This window comes from Cyphomyrmex costatus, unplaced genomic scaffold, assembly GCF_001594065.2.
Source record: "Cyphomyrmex costatus isolate MS0001 unplaced genomic scaffold, Ccosl1.0 scaffold361, whole genome shotgun sequence".
Classification (NCBI taxonomy): domain Eukaryota; kingdom Metazoa; phylum Arthropoda; class Insecta; order Hymenoptera; family Formicidae; genus Cyphomyrmex; species Cyphomyrmex costatus.
The window spans coordinates 220,001-240,630 of NW_017277786.1; the positions used below are offsets into that span (position 1 = coordinate 220,001).

The 20,630-nt window shown below is 37.3% G+C and overlaps 1 protein-coding gene across 4 annotated transcripts in view; it reads left to right on the forward strand.

The window, feature by feature from the left end:
* The window catches only part of mub (poly(rC)-binding protein mub), a 103,116-nt gene that overhangs the window by 56,165 nt on the left and 26,321 nt on the right, over positions 1–20,630 (forward strand). For 3 of the 4 annotated variants that reach the window (XM_018543218.1, XM_018543215.1, XM_018543217.1), the window contains exon 1: positions 12,203–12,411. The exons of the other annotated variant lie outside the window; for it this stretch is intronic. The gene's annotated coding sequence lies outside the window, so the exon portion shown is untranslated. Of the gene's footprint in view, positions 1–12,202; positions 12,412–20,630 lie in introns of those variants that run through there. 4 annotated transcript variants of the gene reach the window in all.

The window sequence follows — 20,630 nt, forward strand, 5'->3', positions numbered from 1 at the left end:
AGGAATGTATGGTGCGCCGAAATCGAATCCCTTTGAGCAACGTTATCGTGCGAAACCAGGCTACTGCAAAACCCGATTCCGAAGCCATATCGTCTAAAGAACGGAAGAACGTCTGATCGCAAATATCTTAAATCTTTAGGTATACCAGGAAGTTAAAGTTTAACCTGTAAACATCAACGAGAGATGGAAAAATGAAATCAAAACCCACCGCTTATTTTTTTTTCTTTATCGATATAAACGTTCAATACAAAAGATCTGTCGTCATCGACTAGGCATCGTGTTTGTTATAAAAGAAGCGATATTTTGTGCTTAGAGTGTAATAGATTTGTAGCTAATTGCGGACGCTTATGACTACAGACCAGTTAAGGATTAAATTGATTAATTTATATTCACGAGGAATGTCATGGTTGGTAGGAGAGCATAATTCGCGTGACATGGTTGGCAATGCCCAGCCTTCCACATTCCCTGCTCACCTGTAACGAGCATGTGCCTGGAACTTTGCAGACGATATAGTCAAGAGGTCGTGTTGTGTGCGAAGTGCCTACGCTAAACTGAATCGTGCTAACAAGCGTTGAGAGCTAAAGCTTCAGTACGCGTAAATTGCGCCGATAATATTTTACATAATTACTATTATTTCCGCGATAACATCAAAAGCAGTAGCCAGCACACGTACTAATTCCAATTAGAACTACCGCGTTATCTTTGTAATTGTGTATGATATAGTTTCAGTATAGTCAAGAAATTCGCCCTTCCGTTAAAAAGGAAGAAAAGAAAAAATGGAATGGAACAGGATATGAATCGATATTAGGTATAAAATAAAGGGGTTTTAAAAAATATTAGAAATTATAGTATTTGTGTGCTTTCTATTTTATAATATTGTATATCGAAAATAGAAGGAGGTAAAGGAGATTTGCAGTTTTTTAAACTATTCGTTTCTTCGTAGAGAAATTATTTTCGTAAAATGTTCTATTTAATCTTAGAATCCTTGAATTTATTCGTATTTTTATAAAGAGTGGTAATTTATATATCTACATTTTGCGCAATAAAGATAAATTTTATTATAATTGACGCTCTACAGTTAAATATACTTTGCCTTTTCAATTGAGGTTTTTGCAGAGGAGACGTCTCGCTCTCGTATTTTACATTTAGTTTCTCGCTTGATTAATTGATTGAGTTTCGCTTGATTCTGAATTGCCGTTTCATATAAAGTTACGCGTGAAAATTGGACACGTAGGGGGGTTTTGCGGAGGGTTTTTTTTTTTGCAACTCGTAAATAACAACGCGTTTCAACCCTGTAAATCAATACGCGGTTGTCCGCACCCTCGTCTACGACTTTTCGATTTCCGAAACCTCCCACTTTGTCGTCTCCGCCGAAGCATTATAGACAGCTAGAGGCATCTTCATTTCCCACCACCGAATTTTCCGCTTCCAGCCGTCGCAACCCCCTCGCTCTTCCGTCCTTTTTCCGTCTATCCTTCACCAAAGGAGATAAGCCACAGTCCTCGGCCCCGATATCCAAGTCAAAACCAAGTCTGAGGCCGGGAAGTACCGAAATCTTTTTTCCGAACTTTCCGGCCTTCCTTTTAAATCTTCCGTTGCCCTTTTTCTTCCTCCTCTGCACCCTTTTCCACATCTTCCCGAGCAGTTTTAGCACAGCACAATGGACGTAGCTTTGCGAAGCTTCCGTAAATTCGACCCTCGCGTACCAGAGCGCGGATATTCACCAGCCGGGATTATCACCAGCTGCGAACTCGAAGGGCAAAGTCTTGTGGCAGATGCTCGAAGATGATACTCGGAAAAGCGGTTCGTTTATCCGATGCTTATAACAATTTTAATATCGTTATAGATTTGTAGATTATATTATATATATATATATATGTAATTCCTCTCATCAATAACTTTGGTATAGAGTATTATATCCTTCTGTCTAAACTTATCGATGAACTCTTCGACCGATTAGAGCTGATATTTTCTCAATGGAGATCTAAGTGCTTTTCATATTTAATGCGGAAAGAATGGTTTCGCTGAATCGAGAAAAATTTCTAGTTGAAAATGAACCAAAAGATTCTAATTATATCAATCAGTATTTTGGTTATCTCGAAACTAGAATTATATAATAACCAGAATATTCGGATTTGTTTATTTTCAACTAGAAACGTAATTGATACGACCAAATTCTTTTTCTAGTGTGAACTATCTAAAAATTTAGCTAGATACAGATCTAAAAATAATTTTATTGAATCACAAAATATGTAGGGCGCTCAAACTGCATACTAGAACTTTACAGCATTACTCATCATGCTTCTAAAGTTCCTATATAATTGTTTTGATAATCCAACAAAATTATCTTTATATCTATATTTATATTATAGGTATTTTCAATGTTTCAGCAAAATCGTGTTTTTTTCTGTGAAGTCGTAATCTCTCACCTTTTTGTTTTCACTATGTCTAATTTGGAACGATTGTTCACATTGTGTCACTGATAAATTTGGTGTGTAATTACATCCTACAGCCAACGATTATCTCCAGTTAAACAAGGCAAATGTAGCGAACCATTGCGAATTTTATCAACGGAAAGTTATTACGCGACTGTGTATACATATATAACGTGTGTATGTTTTTTTTTGTCTTGTCAAAATGAGAAACTATACGAGAATTTAATAACTCGATCAAATTCCTCGGGATGAAGGTTGAAAGGATATACGGTTCCGTAGATAAAACGTAGCCGAGAACGTATGTAAAAATACGGGGCGATGGTTTATGCGAGAGCGAGCATTCTGCGTGTGCATATCGCGGAGTATATTGGATTGGAATTCATCGGAAAGTGCGCCGCTTCACAGTTTCTACGAGGAATGAAATATGATCCAGCGCGTAGAGCCCCGGTTGCATTCATGGAGTATCGTCGAAGGTTTCGGAACACAAAGGAGATACGAGCGTAACAAGCCGACCGTTTCGTCCGCTTTTTCAAATTTCGTCGTTGTCGCGAAGACGAACAGATTCGTGGAGCACCGCGCGCGAATATCGGTTCGCACATTTAAACTGGCCATCGATTTCCTTGAGACAATACGCAGCGTATAGAAACTGATGCCGCCCGCGCCGACTCTTCGCGAGTCAAATTTCATTACGTCTTAACTCTACAAACGCGAGAGGCGATTGTGCCCGTCGAAGTATCTCAATGCCCACAGCTTGACAATGAACTCGGCGACACGGACAGCTCCCTTATCACTTATTAATCTTATTACATTGTCACAATTTCCCAGGCGACGTTGTGACAGACCCGATTGTCGCCGGGCTATTCAATCGCACCGGTTCAGCTCCCGTTCCCTTTCCTTCTCCCTGTCCATCGTCCTCTCCCCGTTCCATCGTTTATTGGTTACGAGATTCCCGCGGCGGTAATGACGAGACGTAAGTACCGCTGAGCCTGAATAACGACGTATCCGCTAATGTCATTCCGACTGTCAGTTTAATCCGCCATCGAACACCACGTCTGAATTCAACGCGAGGAGACGCGGAATCTCCTCTTCATTTTCCCCGAAACATCCGATGCTATTATATATTATGTACGGGATCTCGCATATATATATATATGTATATATGTATTCTCTCCGCTTTTTCCACATTCCAGCATTCAACATCGGGCGATTTAATATCGAATATTGATCAGAATTATGTATTTTATTTATCAGCAACTGTTGATCAAAATCTCGTTTATGAACTCTTCGATTCTCGGAAGTGTAAATCATATAACGTATTCTAGTAAAGAGAGAGAGAATTCTCTCTCTCTCCCTCTCTCTCCATCATATTTGTGTAGTTAGCGAATTATGTTCTTGATCGAATTTCGCAAGATTGCGCATCAGACGACAGACAGCGTTGGCGCTAACTAGGAAAATTTGCAATTAAATGCGGCACACTGCGGCAAGTTATCTCGCAAACTTTCATATCCAAGGTGAACTTTCGACGGCGTTAACGCGACGATAACAGTCGATGTCAATTATCATCCCGACAGCACAACGGGAATAAATGCCGTTTTAATTATTTCAGTGAGGGACTGGCTGCGGAGAGGCTTGCGGAAGAGAAAGCGAGCAAAAAGGTCGATTAGTTTGGGAGCGATGTGTAACATATGCTTTAAGATAAAAAATACTTATATATTAGTTACATTCAGGGAATGGAAAGTTATTTTTTAAAAGTAACTAGTTACAGTTACTCGTTACCGAGTAAAAAATGTAACTAGTTACAGTTACCGCTTTTTAAAAGTAACTCGTTACAGTTACCGTTACTTGAAAAATAACTTTTCGTTACTTTTCCGTTACTTTTTTAAAATCAATTTAAAAATGTACTTTTGCATTTTTTTTTTATATGTAATACTGACAAATATATAGTTTTATTTAAAAAAAAAAACAATGTAGAATGGCTCAAATAATAAATTAAATAAAAGTAAAATGAGAAGGGTTACGAGCCAAAAATGAAACAGTTTATTTCTGATAAGAACGACGATGACAATGTAATTAAATGTATAAATATATATTAGAACAAAACAAAGATAAAAACAAACGACGTTTCGACACTTATTGTCATCGTCTTTTAAACTGTTTCGCTTTTGGGTTCATAGCCCTTCTCATTTTACTATTATTTAATTTATTTTTTAATTTTTTTTAAACACAATTTTGTAATTCTAAAACCTGTAAAATATGCAGCAAACTGAAATATTTGTATGTCCTATGTATTACATAGAAGATAGAAGTGTAAAATAATTACTGAATCATAACGGCCGAATGTCTATAAGGGCTTTCAAGTCTTATTGATAAGCGTTATAAATAGCATGTATCCAATCGAACCGTGTTCAATCGTGTGCAAAGTAACGACAAAAGTAACTGTAAATTTCGTTACAGTTACCCAAAAAATGTAACTCGTTACCGTTACAGTTACCAAAAAAAGAAAGTAACGCAGTTACCAGTAAAGTTACCAAAAAAGTAACTTGTAACTGTAACTTCGTTACAAGTAATGAGTTACTTCCATTCCCTGGTTACATTATACATCTTATTTATATAGATCCATATTGTGGTGTTGTTTAACCTTTACGGTACGAGGCACGAAACGATGCTTCATCGGTATAAGTTTATGAGCATCTTGAATCTATGTCTATTTTTTTACTTATTGAAAATATTAAAAAAAATCTTTAAAAATTTATTAACATACTTCCAAAATGCGTTTTGTCTAAAATTTTTTGAGTGAGAAATGGCATTGTGTTCAATGTTGAAAGATTCGTATTTTAAGCTACTCTACAATGTTTTGAAAGCATTTTTTACCATCAATTTATGCACTGAAAAAGTCTACATATTCGAATGATATCCTTAAGCTTTAGAGATAAACAAAATGTAATTGTTTAACATTCTTAGAAATGGTTTAGCAATTTTGTTTAACATCTTACACTGATTGGTAATTGTTATTTTTTGTAAGGCACATGGTTTTTATGTAGCTTTCTTTCTCGTTTCTGGAAAATTATAATTTTTGGACAAAACCTATTTTGGAAGCCTGTTTTTGAAACATCATTTTGAAAAATAATAAAATGTACTATGTAGTTTAATTCGTCGAACTTGCGAGAAATTCGCACGAACAGGAATCGATTGGACATGCGAAATAGACTCATCCAAGATAGTATTGTAAGAATTAGCTTAATACTTTTCTGAACACTCTAAAACTGGTATTCATAGCCGTGCTTATTTCAAGACCGTCATTTGTAACATGATGCTAATACGGCTCTCTGATTGGGTCATGACATCTTAAGATTATACTTAAAATGTAAAGTTAGAAAAATCAACTATGAATATTTAAATATAAGCGTTAGATATCGAATTTCGATGTGGTGGCTATCTTCATCACATCCCTCTTTCCCACATTTACGTATGTAGATAAGAGTAGCCGCATTACACTCCACTGTATTCGATATGCATATGCATGTAAGGTACTTAATGGGATAAATTAAACTTCCGCAATCATCAAATCATTGACAAACAACGTGAACAATTTTATGCTTCATTTCAAATGGATGGCGCTTGATTTCGTTGTGGTTTGCCGAACATCAATTCGTTCTGGAAAATCGATTTGAACGATGAAATTTAATCGTAACGCGGGTCATCAAATCAGTTTGGACGATTTTAATCAGTAATATAACACTCATAATATCGGCTACCGTTTTATATAGATTCAATGTTCGTAATTTATTTTTGTGTTTTAAAACTGTCTTAAAATTTAATATGTTATAGAGCCGTATTGCCGTATATTGAAATATCTTAAAGCATTATATGAGACTGTCTTAAAATAAGAATCAACTATAAATACTGGCCTTAGATTCAAGATATTATAGTTTCCGATAAGGCATCTTATAGAGTTAATGCTGCATCCGAGATCAGTTTTGTATAATGATTGTACGCGAAAGAGATCGCTCGATAATTTAACTGACAGATATAGAATGGTACGTGCGGTTGTTTTATATGACGACGTCATTGGCTCCCGGTAACGAATCAATTTCGATGACCGCGATATTAATAATCGCCGGACCAGAACCCGCAGGATCCATCATATCCAGGCAATGGGTTTCGTCCAATTACGGATCTGCTCGCTCATGCGAGAGAACGCGGCGAGCCTCTAAAAGAGATGTTAGATTACCTCCCGGATAATCTAAAAGGATTCGACGATAACCAGCACGAAATTATAACGCTCGTCGCAAAACCAAAAACATATTGAAGTCTTACCGAATAGATATTCTCATTCCTCATCTATAGAAACGTCCATCACGTATTCAATATAAATAATACTATCATATCAGTTTATCAGTTTTAATCCTTTCAGGATTAGATCATGTTATATACTTAATGGCGATAACTGCGACTATTAACTCAGTTACTGGATAATTTAAAATTCATTAGAAGCACTTGCGACAAGGATGGATCGAGGTGACATCACGAAAGGTTTGTCCCAACGAGTTAGCTTGGTTAAACTAACTCTGTTTGGTCAAAGTAGCAGAAGGTGGAACGAGGTTTGGTGAATGTACCCTGAAACGAGGGACGAAAGGATCAAGCAAGAACAAAACAGAACAAAATAAAAGGAGAATAGAAACAAGAAAGACGAAAGAGCGGAGACCAAAGAATAATAGGTCCGAAATGAGAGAGACTTAGTAGTTACCTCTCTTTCCTTTGTGCGTGCCCTAACGATATCACCGCACCACTGCGATTAATCGCACGAATGGAAACAAAACAATGACTGTCGTTTTCGCTAAATCGCTTTATTGAGGCAGCTCATGCGTATCGGGAAGTGAGCCTTTTAAATGAAAACCCTCTTTTCCTCATCGCGTATTAGTTTTTCAAACATTCTCAATAAATATTTTCACCGAGGACGATTATTTAATCATTTTTGTGTTAATTTACAAAAAAAAATTAGGTCATCCTTTTGGCAGTGCCGATTGTAAACCCGTCTCTCGTGTTTTGTACCCAACAATAAGATTTTACATTTAACTCTAACTGCTTTCGCTGTTTAAACGTAGTTATGGAATATATTCATAGACGAATGAAAGAGAAGAGATTAAAGAAAAAGGGACAACTGAGAACGTGTTTGCCGCGCTAAGGTATAATTTAGTATCTCTCTAGAATCCCAACAACCGTGCATAAAGGAATTCAATAACCGCGCGGCTTATCCCGACACCGTGTTCCTTCATTTTTACGGAAGGGGAATTACCTTCGAACCGCGTTCACGTCGAGATCTTATCGCGACACCACCGAGCGGTGCCTCATTTCCGTCAACCCTAAAGTCTCTTTCAGCCTCGTCTGAGGCCGAAGGCGTCGTCTGCACCCTCCAACGTCGCATCGTGATCTCGCTCATAACTCTTGCAACGCTTGTCACTGACATCTAATCCTCAGTATAAATATTTCGCAAGGCAAATTACAGGAGATATTTTGCAAGAAGACGTTACGAGTATCGACGATCACCTTCTTCTAAAGAATTCCGTTAAAAATTCTCAAGTCTGTAAATAATATATAAGATTAGCGTCAGAGAAACGGGGCGGACAAAGCATGCGGAAAATAATTTCGTTCGAGCGCTAACGCGCGAAACTTGAACCGAATTTGAACTGATAGGATTATCGTCTTTCAACGCGGTTCTGCGAGTTCCGATTCGAACTTAGTTTACATTTTAAGTATTATATAAATTCCCTACGAGACGCTTGTTAGACAGGCGCTTTAAGCATCTAACGGCGGAATCTTTTCTAGTGAAACTTGAAACCCAATAACGTCGCCCGCGCAATACTTTCATCCTCTCTCGATCGTAGAGAACTCCATTAGTCATTTGATCATCCACGACGACCTTTCCTGACAGAAATACGGTATGTCCACCCAGTCCACTATAATTGTATAATGTTGGCGAATTTCTTCAAGTTACCTGTCTCATTCTGTAATCCTTTAAAGCGCTTAATTGCGTAATGGATAGAGTAGTGACTGTATAAGAACTCAGAAAGAAAGAGAAAGAGAGAGAAGATACAGAAGAAAAAAATAATTAATAAATTGCTGCATTTATTTTCATAAAAAATATGTTATTTTTTAAATTATTAATTGATAAATTTTCTGTTCTTTGTTTAATTATACAGTGTGGCTCAACGAAAACGAAACAGACTAAATAAAAATCTTACAAAAATGATTTTTCGAAAAAACGCAAAAACATGTCTATTTCTATTGAAAGAAGGGGATATAAGATGGTACCATTAGTTTGATCCATCATCTTATATCATCATATAATTAATTCAAAGTCTTATAATGCAGACGTCTTGAAATATTATAACTTAGACATATCGATTGAAGTATGCAATTAATATTTAGTTTGAAAAAAGAAAAAATAAGAATTATTTTATAATTTCCTTTCTTTTCAACGTTTAATTTGATCCATTCTTTTAAATCGACGTGAAATAAAGATCTATTTGGAACGGCACAATCCAATACAGAACAAATCTAACAATTCGGTTTTCATGTCCAATCTCACCTGCATCGACGTCACTTGGGTTGCTTCTTTACTTTTATGAAGCACTTACATTTACGAGTATTACTTTGAATTGCCCGCTAGTAATAAAATAAATTATTCATGCTGGCGCTTACGTGGCCTTATTCCTGCACCGATTATGTAAACATTTGCGAAGAGAGCTTTGTCGATGCAAACGATGTTCTTATGGGGAGTCTTCATTAGTGCGTTGCCATGCCCTTAGCTTCAGCCAATTAACAAAATGAAATCGCGCACTCTAGTCAATCTTGCCTCAGTAATTATTTCTTTTCTGTTCCGCTGAAGTATGCAACACAGACGGTTGCTTGCTTCGATCTATCAGCTTTTTCCTGTACGAATCAGCGCACTCAAAGAGCTCAAGATTACGCCATAATTGGCCCAGATTGTTAACAATAGTAACTCTATCTGGTTTGCTGAATACTACTGTTTCATTTGCCACTCGTATATATATATATATATATATATATATATCTGTTACAGAACGCGCCGTGCATTGATTTATATCTATATTAATATTTGCACAGAGGACGTTCTCAATTAACCGTGTAATATTGATCGCTTATATCGAAACAGATTGCTGCTTTTTTATGATGTATGCTTCTGTGTGGAATTTGAGGGAAACGTATATAGAAACAAGTGTGTATTTATTTAAAATTTGTCAATAAAACAAACATTTTACGTAACGCCTCTTAATACAGATATTCCTCTCAGCAATGTAGAATAAAAATTAAAAATTTTATTTTTTTGTAGAAGTACACATCTCTTTTGAAAAAAAAACCAACAATCTATATCTACTAAAAATAATTAATCAACATTTGTTACAATTTATTAACAAGATTAATAACAAAAAACATGAAATCTATTTTGTTGGCATACTAATTTGAACAATTCTATTTACGTTTTCTGTCTTATGTATGTACAATTTAGCAAATTAATTAAAACGCGCAAATATACACACGCACACACATATATGTACTCATATATAATACAAATTAACGTTTATATTTTATTTAATTTTAAAGACTTTTCAGAATTTTATAATTACATTGGTTAGTTATTAAATGCAATTATTAAATACAGTTTAGTTATTAGTTGTTAACGGCAGATGAAGTTTTTTTCACAACAAAAAATGTGTTTCTCTATATACTATAAAATACTATAAAATTTTCTCGTGCTTTTATAACGACTTTCACAAATTCACATGAGTTTTATTTCACTCGCGTTGGAGAAACAGAAAGAGTGCATACTCAGCGAAATAAGTAATCATGAAAAAGGGATTCTAATGAGCTCGTTCTTTCATATATAACGACGTTGAAGTAATAGTGGTTACCGTCGTTCCTTAGGAAGATTCTATTCGCGATCGTAAATTAAATTTCCAATAATTGCTTTCCACGCCGCTTAAAATGATAATTAAATTTTTGGTATCAGTATCCGTGGCATACCGTTGTGATCGCAATGACCGTCCGGGAGTCACAGAGAGCAAGAGAAGCGCCGCTTGTATCTAATTCCCCGTAAAAAAGGAGATTTTTCTTCTTAGATAAACGATGCAAATTCGGTTATCAAAACTAGATTAGCGATGGAAACGCGTGCCGCGTCTTCTTTGATCCCTTCTTGACCTCGCGCTTGTTTATGCCAAGAAATTGCCACGCTTGCGCTTGTTTAAGACGATAAATTTTAAACACGAAACAAGCTAAATCAGGAAAATCAAGTTTTTTTTTTTTTAAGTAAAATCGCTTTGTGTGGAATACAGGCAAAAGCGATTTCGTTTGCAACGAAAACATTTTATTTGCAGCAGGGGTGCAAACGGTTCGTTCGAAATAAAAAAACAAAAAGTTTTTTTTGTCTAAAATAAAAATCTTTTTTTTATCGTTATTTCCCGCGTTTCAAACAATACAATTTTTATTTGAAACGAATTTTTTTTGTTTCAAACTTCCTCTTTAAATGCTTAAGACTAATGTAAGGAAATTTTTTTTTTCCATATTTTGAAACATTTTTGCGTTTATTTTTATGGAAAACTTCATTTTCCATAAAAAAATCTTTTACCGAGATTATTTCGCGTTGTTTCCGTTAATGTGTCGTTCTTTGATTTATTCTCCCTTTCATTATTAAGTTTGATTCGATAACATTCACTTTTACGCCTTCGGCGAACGATCTATTTAACCGACCGTCCTTCAAGTCCGGAGGAAAGTTGAATTACTAGAGAGAACGAGTTGGAAAACGTGGTAATCGAGTTTTCGTTGGACGTCAGTTAGATCCATTCGCGGGTAATGTGGCGTGGGCATACGAAACAATTAGCAGCGCACAATGCGTTTGACCGAATTGTTTGGAACACGCGAGATAATCCACTAATAGAAGTAACGTGAAACATCGGAAACGCAAGTACGATAATTAGATTTAAGGAGAGCAAAGTAAAGTATTAAAATATGAATTATAAAAATGTTATTACGCTTTTAATAATAAAATTATATATACGATTGCTTCTATTAGCTTTCAAACTTTTTAACTATATGCAAATTACTATGCAGTGAGTCATTATAATTGTGAACTTTGCAAAAATCTGCAGTAAAAGAAATCTTGATAAATGTTGGTATAAGCAGTTAAAAAAAAATTTTAATAATTCCTCCTTCACGATACGCTAATAATCTTTTTCTATCCCATTTTGGTATTTAAAATAGTATATTTTATAATAAATAAGACAATCGATTGATCGGGGTTATCTTAATTACACTTAAATCCTACCGATACTGCATCACAATCCTGCAATTCCATAAATTCGGAGAATGATATTTACCTCGGAGATTGTAAAAACAAAGACAAATGATTTTTGTTTCTAAATCTCGGAATGCTTTTTCCGCCTCGTAAACACGTGCGTTCCCTTCGGATTTCCCGCGAATTAACTGAGAACGAAATAATCCGCAGGAGGTAGAGCGTACGATATTTCTCGATACCGCCGAACGTTCTCATTCCCGCAGATCGGGAGGCGCACGCCGCGCCGCCCCACGCGCCGTTCGAACGTCCCGCCGTTGAGTCGTCGGCGCAGCCGGCGTGCGCGCAGGTGGCCGCCGGGAGCATGCGCGGCGCGGTGTGGCGCGGCGCGGCGGCGCCACTGTCGCGGCACGGCGACGTAGACGCGACGCGACGCACGGTAGCGCTGCGCATCGTCGGAAGCGAGCGGTGGGCAGGCCGGAGGCAAAAGAACGAGGACCGCGTTCCGTCGAGGTGGTGCCAGTTTCGCAGTGCCGCGTAGTGTAGTGTTTTTTCTCTTCCTCTCTCCGCCGCGCCCTTCTCCCCCGCGCTTCCGAGTGCAGTGTGCATCGATGAGGAGGCCGCCTGTACCTCCTCCCCCGATGACTGAATAAGTGTGCATTTTAGGTAAATCGTTAGAAATAATTCTGCCCTCCCCCCCGCGCGTTGCACGACCGCGCCCCGCGTCCCCGTTCGAAAAGCAATGCGACCGACTGCTACAACGACGACGACCGCGACGACTACGAACGTCGACGTCGACGACGATGACGATGACGACGACAACGACGATGGCGACGAGGAGAAAGAGGAGGACGCTCTCAACGACGGAGAGCTGTTCCGTGCGCCATCATACCGGACATGCCGGCATGTCCTCTACTCTGATATTTGCCACGAGCTGCACATACGCATTCTTGTGAGCCGAATCTCGCGGACCGCGACGGAAAACGACAAGTCGAGCGGGTTCGTGAAAAAAAAAAAAAAAAAGAAAACACGAGGGCGTATAGTATTATAAAGGGGAAACTTGTCCCGTTGTTCTTGATGAAAAAAAAATTTAATTGCTGCGTTGGCTCGATCTCTCTCTCTCTCTCTCTCTCTCTTTTTCATTTTCTCTCTTTCTCTCGCTCTTCCTCGCATGGCGTCGGATTAAAGGCGACAACGAGTCTTGCCGGCACGCGCCATGCGAGCTGTTGATAACGACGCGAGACGACGATAATCTCAGTCGTTCTCCTCGATGCGGCGGATCGCGCGAGCGAGTATCGAACGCGGCGTGCATAGCTCCGTCTCGTGCTCTCGCACCGTCGTCGAACGAGCGACGGCTCCTGTTCTCTCAGGGCGCTTTGCCGTCGGCCGAACGGAACAGTCGATACGAGGCGGCGGGAACGGCGGGCGCTGCCAGATCGAACGATCGGCTCGCGTCGAAGCCTTAGTTGCACTTGGCTGCACCGACAATCCGGATTAATCGCCGCGCCGGCGACACCCGCCTTCTCTCTCTCTCTCTCTCTCTCGTTCCCCGCATCGCAATCGCATTGTATCGTATCGTCCGGCCGGAAGGGGGTGGGAGAGATGTGGTTGCCCAACCGACGTCGTTGCTAAACCCAGCACCTGCCGCCGAACTGTATCGCGATTTTCGGCTAACCCAACCTTTCTCCTGTGTGGTTAGTGATTATCGTTTTCACGGCTAACATCATTGTCTGTGATACGAACGGCGAACGAGAGTCCGGAATTACTCCGGATTAAACGACGCCGGGGGTGCCCGAGAGCCGGGTGTATCGATAGTTCGATTTAAATCTAGGAGGCTGCGAATGTAAACTTGCCGATATCTCTCAATTTCCGTGTTCGACTTTTTTTTTTTGCCGTCGAATCTGAATTTACTCTCGAAAAATATTGCGCTCGGAAATACTAGGAAAATCTATAATATAACGTATACTATTTTTGTATGTTTTTGTACGCGATTTTTCGCGAGAATATACGATCCCTGATCTGAAACTTGTTTTTGAACGCGTATTTTTACCAATGTAGATTTTAACTTTAATTACTTATTATTTCTAATTCTTAGAAAAAGATGACGTTAGTCGAACCAAGATTAAAATTAAACTATATCGATAGAAACGGGCATTAGCTGAACTTCTTGCGCACAGTTCACTTTCTCTCGTTCTCCGCAATGTGAAAAGAAAAAGAAGAAAGAGACGAACTATGCAAGAAGTTCAGCTAAAAAGAGCAGACAGAGTACTGTGACCATATTTTCTTAGAGAAAATAGAGGATGGACCTGAATATTTTAAGGCTTTATTTCTAAATATTTTCAAACTAGTTTGTGACTATCAAATGTCGGCGCATTTATTTTTTTTTTTTTAATTTTTTTGTTCAATATATATCTAAATTAATTCCTAAATAAAGTTCACAAATCGTCATAACATAAAAATGATATCAAAATAGCTGCAGATTTGATTATCAGTCATTTCATCAATGAACACTCATTTTGATTGTTGTGACACTATTTGAGTTGAAAAGTTTCTCTAAAAATTCGCCTGTTAGTACATTGGAATGCTAATTAAAGAGGAATTTCCCGTAATAACACTGAAATGAAGGACACAAGAGTAAGTTTCAAAAAAACAAGTAAATAGCTACCTGAAGGACAGTCCTTTACAACAAAGGACCGTGCTTTACGATAAAGAACGTACGGTCGCCTTACCTTTGATAAAAGTTTTGAGTCACATCGTATCTTTCCTTTGAAAGTTAAAAAGGCAAAGAGAGAAAGAGGGAGAATTCGAACGGGATTAGTCGATGCCGACGGCCGTCGTCACCGATCGGGCATCATTCTAGAAGGAGAGAAGGAGAGGACGAGATAAAACGGACTGTCCTAACCTAAACTTACTGCCGCGACTGTACCGCTTCTGGTCGACGACTCTCAGCATGCATCTGCGTGCCTTTTTCCACGCGCTCGATACACGCTCCCCGGCGTGCGAACAATGCTGCGTGTTTTCTTATCCGCATCGCACGTCCGATCCGGAGCAAAAAAAATCTCGCATCGTTCTTCGCGCTGCACCGGATGACGTTCTGCCGGATCTGTGATCGTCTAATCCGTCGTAAGATCGCGACGCCGGAAAAGGATCAATGACTCGAACCGACCAGACGGTAACGAGACGGGACTTCGGACGACTACGAGCTATTAAAGATGTTTATCGGGATATTCACTAGACTGCGATTCGAAGGGAAATGGCTGTCGATATTAACGACGGCTGCAATTCTCGTTTTCGTGAATTCGATATTCTCCGAGTGACGTAAATGTATCCTTTAGTACACACAATGATTTTCCGGTCCTCTACGTCTACATGGTGCCCAACGGTCCTCAAATATCCTTGGATTCTGGAATTATACTGGAATTTTATGTATTCTGGAAAATTCCTGGAAAACTTCTGAAATTTCAGGGCTGGCCTGGAATTTATCATTCATTCTTTCATTATAAAAAAAAATTAGAGCGTGAAAAAAGAAAGAAATGATGAAAAGTTGCGTCTACCGTAGAAATTCTTTCTTAAAAATGCAATATGTTGCTAACTGAAAATTTAATATTTAAAATGAAATATAGCAGAGAAAAATCGTCTGTCTGGACGAAATGTTTGTTTGAATTATTTATAGAGCAATAATAATGTTTCAAAGTTAGCTTTTTAGTTCATTTTTATGGAATCCCATTATAATTTTGCGCAAATCGATGAAAATTAATTGGATAATGAAAATTTTTCGATGGATAAATTCTGGAAAAATCAGGATTTTTATCCGATGAACAACTATAGTCAGATTTGTTGGACACCATGTTTTTACTACATATGATGGATCATTCGTGTGTTTGAATTAATTTTAACAAATAGAGTAAGTTGGTAAAATTTCGAACATGATACAAATATGAACGAAATAAAAGATCTATTTTTTTATTTCTGTATTAGAACTCTCTCGCTTTCATCAAACATCAAATGTATACTATCTCACTTAAGTTCTAAAAGTGTATACTAGTTCAATCATAGAAAACAGATCTAAAATTTGAATCCAATTTCGGAAGTGCAAATTTGATCTTTTTGATGCTCTTCAGTAAGTTCAGTATTCTCCACACAATGACAGGGTCATGAACCTTTAGAATTTGATTCTAATTTTATTTTCTTCAGAGTTATACCGTGATCGAAATTGTATCTCACTTTATATGTATAAATTATTAAATAATTATATATACATCAATATCTCGAGAACGTAGAAAATATTTATAAGTTATGTGTTTAAAAAAAATAATACATAAATGTTTTTTGTAACAAATTATTTGATGCGCCTATTTTCGAAAAAAAAAAAAAAATGTACAGGACACGAATAACCCAATCGTGTATACTAAAATATAATATTTAGAATTCTGAGTCAGTTCAAGGAATTCATAAAGGTTCTCGTGAATTTGTCGGCATGTCGATGCATGTTCGGTGCGTGCTTTCTGTCGTAATATTCTTTATGTATTACAATCGTCAATTATTCGAGAAATAGGAAAGCCATACAAAGCAAATTGGAAGCAATATTTCGACTGTGTTTCGAAATTAACTGCCATTGCTGGAAATTTAGCGCACATAACGTAAACGATAGTTTTCATAGTTCGTCATATCAATATTTGATGGCAATAATAATATAATTACTGGTACAATACTAATATTTCCCGATTAATTAATGAATAATTATTACGCGCGAGTGTTTAGATGGGAAGTACGCGTTCCGAATATACGCCCTGATATGCGTGCGCGCAACATGTGTAAGGCATTTATGTTCCCGCATAAACGTTAATAGACTATTCGAAGGATCGAAATGTATAGAGTGTTCTATATTTCAAACACTAATGTACTCGTACGTCTAGAAAGATATTAAAGGGGAAAGGAACATCGCATATTTATGTATTCCATATTTCGTTTCGTGCTGAAATACTTCCTTTTACTTAGTTCAAAATTCCGATAACATGAAGAACATTTTTCCAGACCGTGTTCGATATTTTTTAAAATATGCAAAATAAGATATTTTCATAAAAATTAAAAAATTTGTATTCCAAGCGAATCAACTATATGAGTGGTTATCATTTCGTTCCGATGGTTGGACAAATTCGATTTTTGTCTTTTGATACATTCGTCGTTTTTTGGATTACGTCTGCTGGATCGTACAACATAAAAAAAAGGAAGGCTCTCAATACTGCTAGTCCTATTTATACTTTTATTATAACATGACGTACGTGGAAGATTCGAGAAGTTTGAATTTTGTGCTGCATCAAGTAACAAATAATATGCTATCAATAGCTATGTGTTCAAGAAATCAATTCTACTCTTCTTTCATTCCTGTAAGCGCTATTATGCGATTTAAACTTAAATCCATCTTTTCCGTTTTGTTAAATTTAAATCTATTTTAGTATTTATTAGGAAAAATATTTGAGCGTATAGCGCTGTGTTAAGATTGAGGAAGTTTACGAAAATCCAGGAAATTGAATGATGGAACATTGAAATTGGAATCGACGCGAGAATCGACACGAGATCCACACATATATTTATATTAATCATTTATTTTGCAGATTGACGAGTCTGAAATGCGCGGTACTTTATGACAGGATCTTCATAATTTAAGAGCCAGTTTATAAATTATATAAAAAGTTGTTTATCTCTCTGGAATCGTATTGCTCTTTGTCGGAAAAATTTCATACTGTCGCGTTTATTGATTATTTACACGCATTTCATTTCGCGAGCTTTTCGTCGACATCGAATTTATCTGTATTTTATTCTTATTGCATAAATAATTTTTAAGAGAGTAAAAAGTCGACGAGAAGTTCCGCTCCGTAAATATTAAAAAATTTCGGGGCGTATTACAAGATCAAGTAAACTGCGAATAGATCTCAGCTCGTTTGCGGGCCATTTCACAATTGTGCGTACAACGACCCGTGGACTCCGGAGGTTCCGATAAATTGCGGTGAGGAACGCGTCGTGTAACAACAATTATTTCCACTCCCGTGTGATTGGCCTTTTGGCGAGACGACGTTAAAACCCCACTTATGTTAAACGCACGCATAACGGAACGCAGAGATTGCGCTAAAGTCCAACCGCATCGCAGTAGAGTGAGATCGCAGCGAGTCGCCTGCGTGGCCGATTAGAGCTGTAACGAAGGATAATGCACTCCATTTCCTAAAGTGCTCTTGTTCGGCGCTCGATACAACGTTTTCTTATTTCCTACACAGGCTTTGTCTGAGACCTTTAATCCCTACTCTGAGATAGAGTCTGGTTGTGTATCAGAATTCTGTGTGCACACAGAAAAATACTCTGTAAAACTTTTAAAGTGAATTTCGCTCTGAAGACTAAAATTTCACCCTTAAAGATTGAAAATAGAGCTACTCTTTTATCAAGACTGGCTCGAATTTTCACTCGTGGAATGAGAGGATACGTAATGTTACTTTAAAGAATTTAGAGAGAATTGTATGCAAGTAGTAAGTGCCTGTTATAATATTTCAAAACTTGTATATCCACAAATCTATCATAAAGTTCATTACAAATTTTATTCAAAGTATATTCTGAATCCTGATAAGTTTAATACTTTAGTCAAGGTTATTAAATTAAAACAAATGCAATATATGCTTATTATATATTATTAATAAAAGTCGCTTCTTCGATTAATTTTATAATATTTCTCAAAAGAGAATAAATTCTTTTGAATACATAATAATGAGTCTTCTTTTAAATTTATAATAAAAGTATATCTTCAGTTTATTATTAAGAAAATATTCTCTGTTAAAGATGACGTTATTTAAAAGAAAAGAAATAAACCGAGTAATTAAATTTTCTTAGCAGTAGAATGATATTTTTCTGTATGTGGTTGAAAACGAATAAATCAGAATTTTCTGGTTGAGTCTGTTATAACTAACTGTACTTGAGATAACTAGACTTCTGATGAATATGATCAGAATCTTCTGGTTCGATCATTTTTAACTAAAAATTTTTCTCAGTGTACAAAATTGAATAAAACATTCTGACATGAATGATTGAGTTACAATTAGCTCGCGTAACAAAATCTAATGAATCCTGATGAAGCTGTTGGAAGATTGACATAAAATAGAGAGATAAAGAGGCTTTTTTCGCGACAAACGCCTTTTCAGGATACGCGTACACAGGCTCGTAACGAATGTAATTGGGTTGAAAAATGCAGTTGAAAATCTGGTTGCACTTGTAGATGCAAAACTAATACGTAGGGAGTCTCAAGTTTCCAAGCGACAACTCGCTTGGAAACTTCCGCCTAGGACCGAAGTGACCAAGTAAACTTTTGCACAAAGCTGTCCGTGAAATGCGATAAACGTACGCAGCGCCTAGAAAACACGCCGCAGTTCTCCATCCGCGATGGTTAAGTCCTTCGCTTTGTACCGTACTTTATTTATACAAACCCGTCAGTCTGCAAACACTCGAGTCATGTAGTAGAATCAATGAGCGTGTTAATCATAATTTTCCATCTGAGACGTATTTTGTAAAAGAATTTTTTTAATTTAACATTAAAAGATGTGTTTCCCAAATGTAATTGTACATCGTGGAAGAGCGGTTGGAAGTCTGAACTGACCCTGGTAGAAATGTACGCAGTTTTCCTAGACATCGATCCAGCTATCGTCTAACTAATATTACTGTATTCTCATTAGTTGTAACAATGGCTGCGTTCAGCAGAAAAAGCAGCTTTGCAACTATTATACTTAAAATTCTTTAATATAATTGGTCTTGCTTTTATAGTTCTTCATTGGATCTAAATGCATAAATATAATCATACTCAAGAATTTTACAACAGTTGCAAAGCTTTTTCTGCTGAACGCAGCCAATATGCGTAACTAATAGACAAGAATTTAATACAGCTTTATTTAATGGCCGAGACAATTTTCTTGGTAAAAATATGTGCAACTTGCGTAGACACTTGCCCGGTTATTGTCTAATATCAATAAATTATTATTAATTACAATACTGCGCAATTCATTTATTGTTTTCATTCAATAAATGGATTCAAATTTTGCATCTTTTGTGCGCATTTATTGTAGGCAAAGCGTTACGTCCTGATTGAGATCCTATAAGTAACTTTACTTCTCAGTTACTAGACAGAATTAATATAACTTAAAATATAACTAATTGCTTAAAAAAGGCATGACATTTCTATCAAGAGAGATTATTCTACAAATTCAAATTTTGCCCGAAGCGAACGTTAGATATTTTGTGAACTTCATATGACTCCTCGAACCTCTTCGCTGCTTTTCATCGATCAGTAACGGACAAAATTTTTAACGCTGATAATTTTCTTGATGGCAAGTCACCGGTTCTCGCGCGTGCGTGCGAGAAATAAATGTGCACAACCAGAAACGCGTTCTGCGTAGCTCGTAACGGACCGATCGAGCAAACCTGTCTCACGTTGCGTCGTAGGGGCCCCCCCATTAAAGAGAAGGGGTACGGAGGGGCGCGGTGTTACGTCTCCTTCCTTTAGAGAGGGAACGGAATATCTCAGGAGAACTTCTCTTCAGCCAGGTTTCCAGCGGTCTATCGATCGGCTTAACAACCGGCAGTGGCCGCAATTAATGTTAGCCGACTGAAAAATAATGCCGCGGAATGCACCGCTCGATCGCTCGCGAATACCTTGTGCCTCTTGATACCGCGTTGTTCCTCGAATACGTTATGTCCGATGATGATGTATGATGTTATCTCATCGTTGTGTGCGAAAAAAATCGATTTTCTTACGATACTTATACATATAGTATATGTCTTCTCGTATATTTTTAACTTATTTTTTCATTTTGCCATTTTATGTCCTCAATATGGAATAAATTCTAAAATAA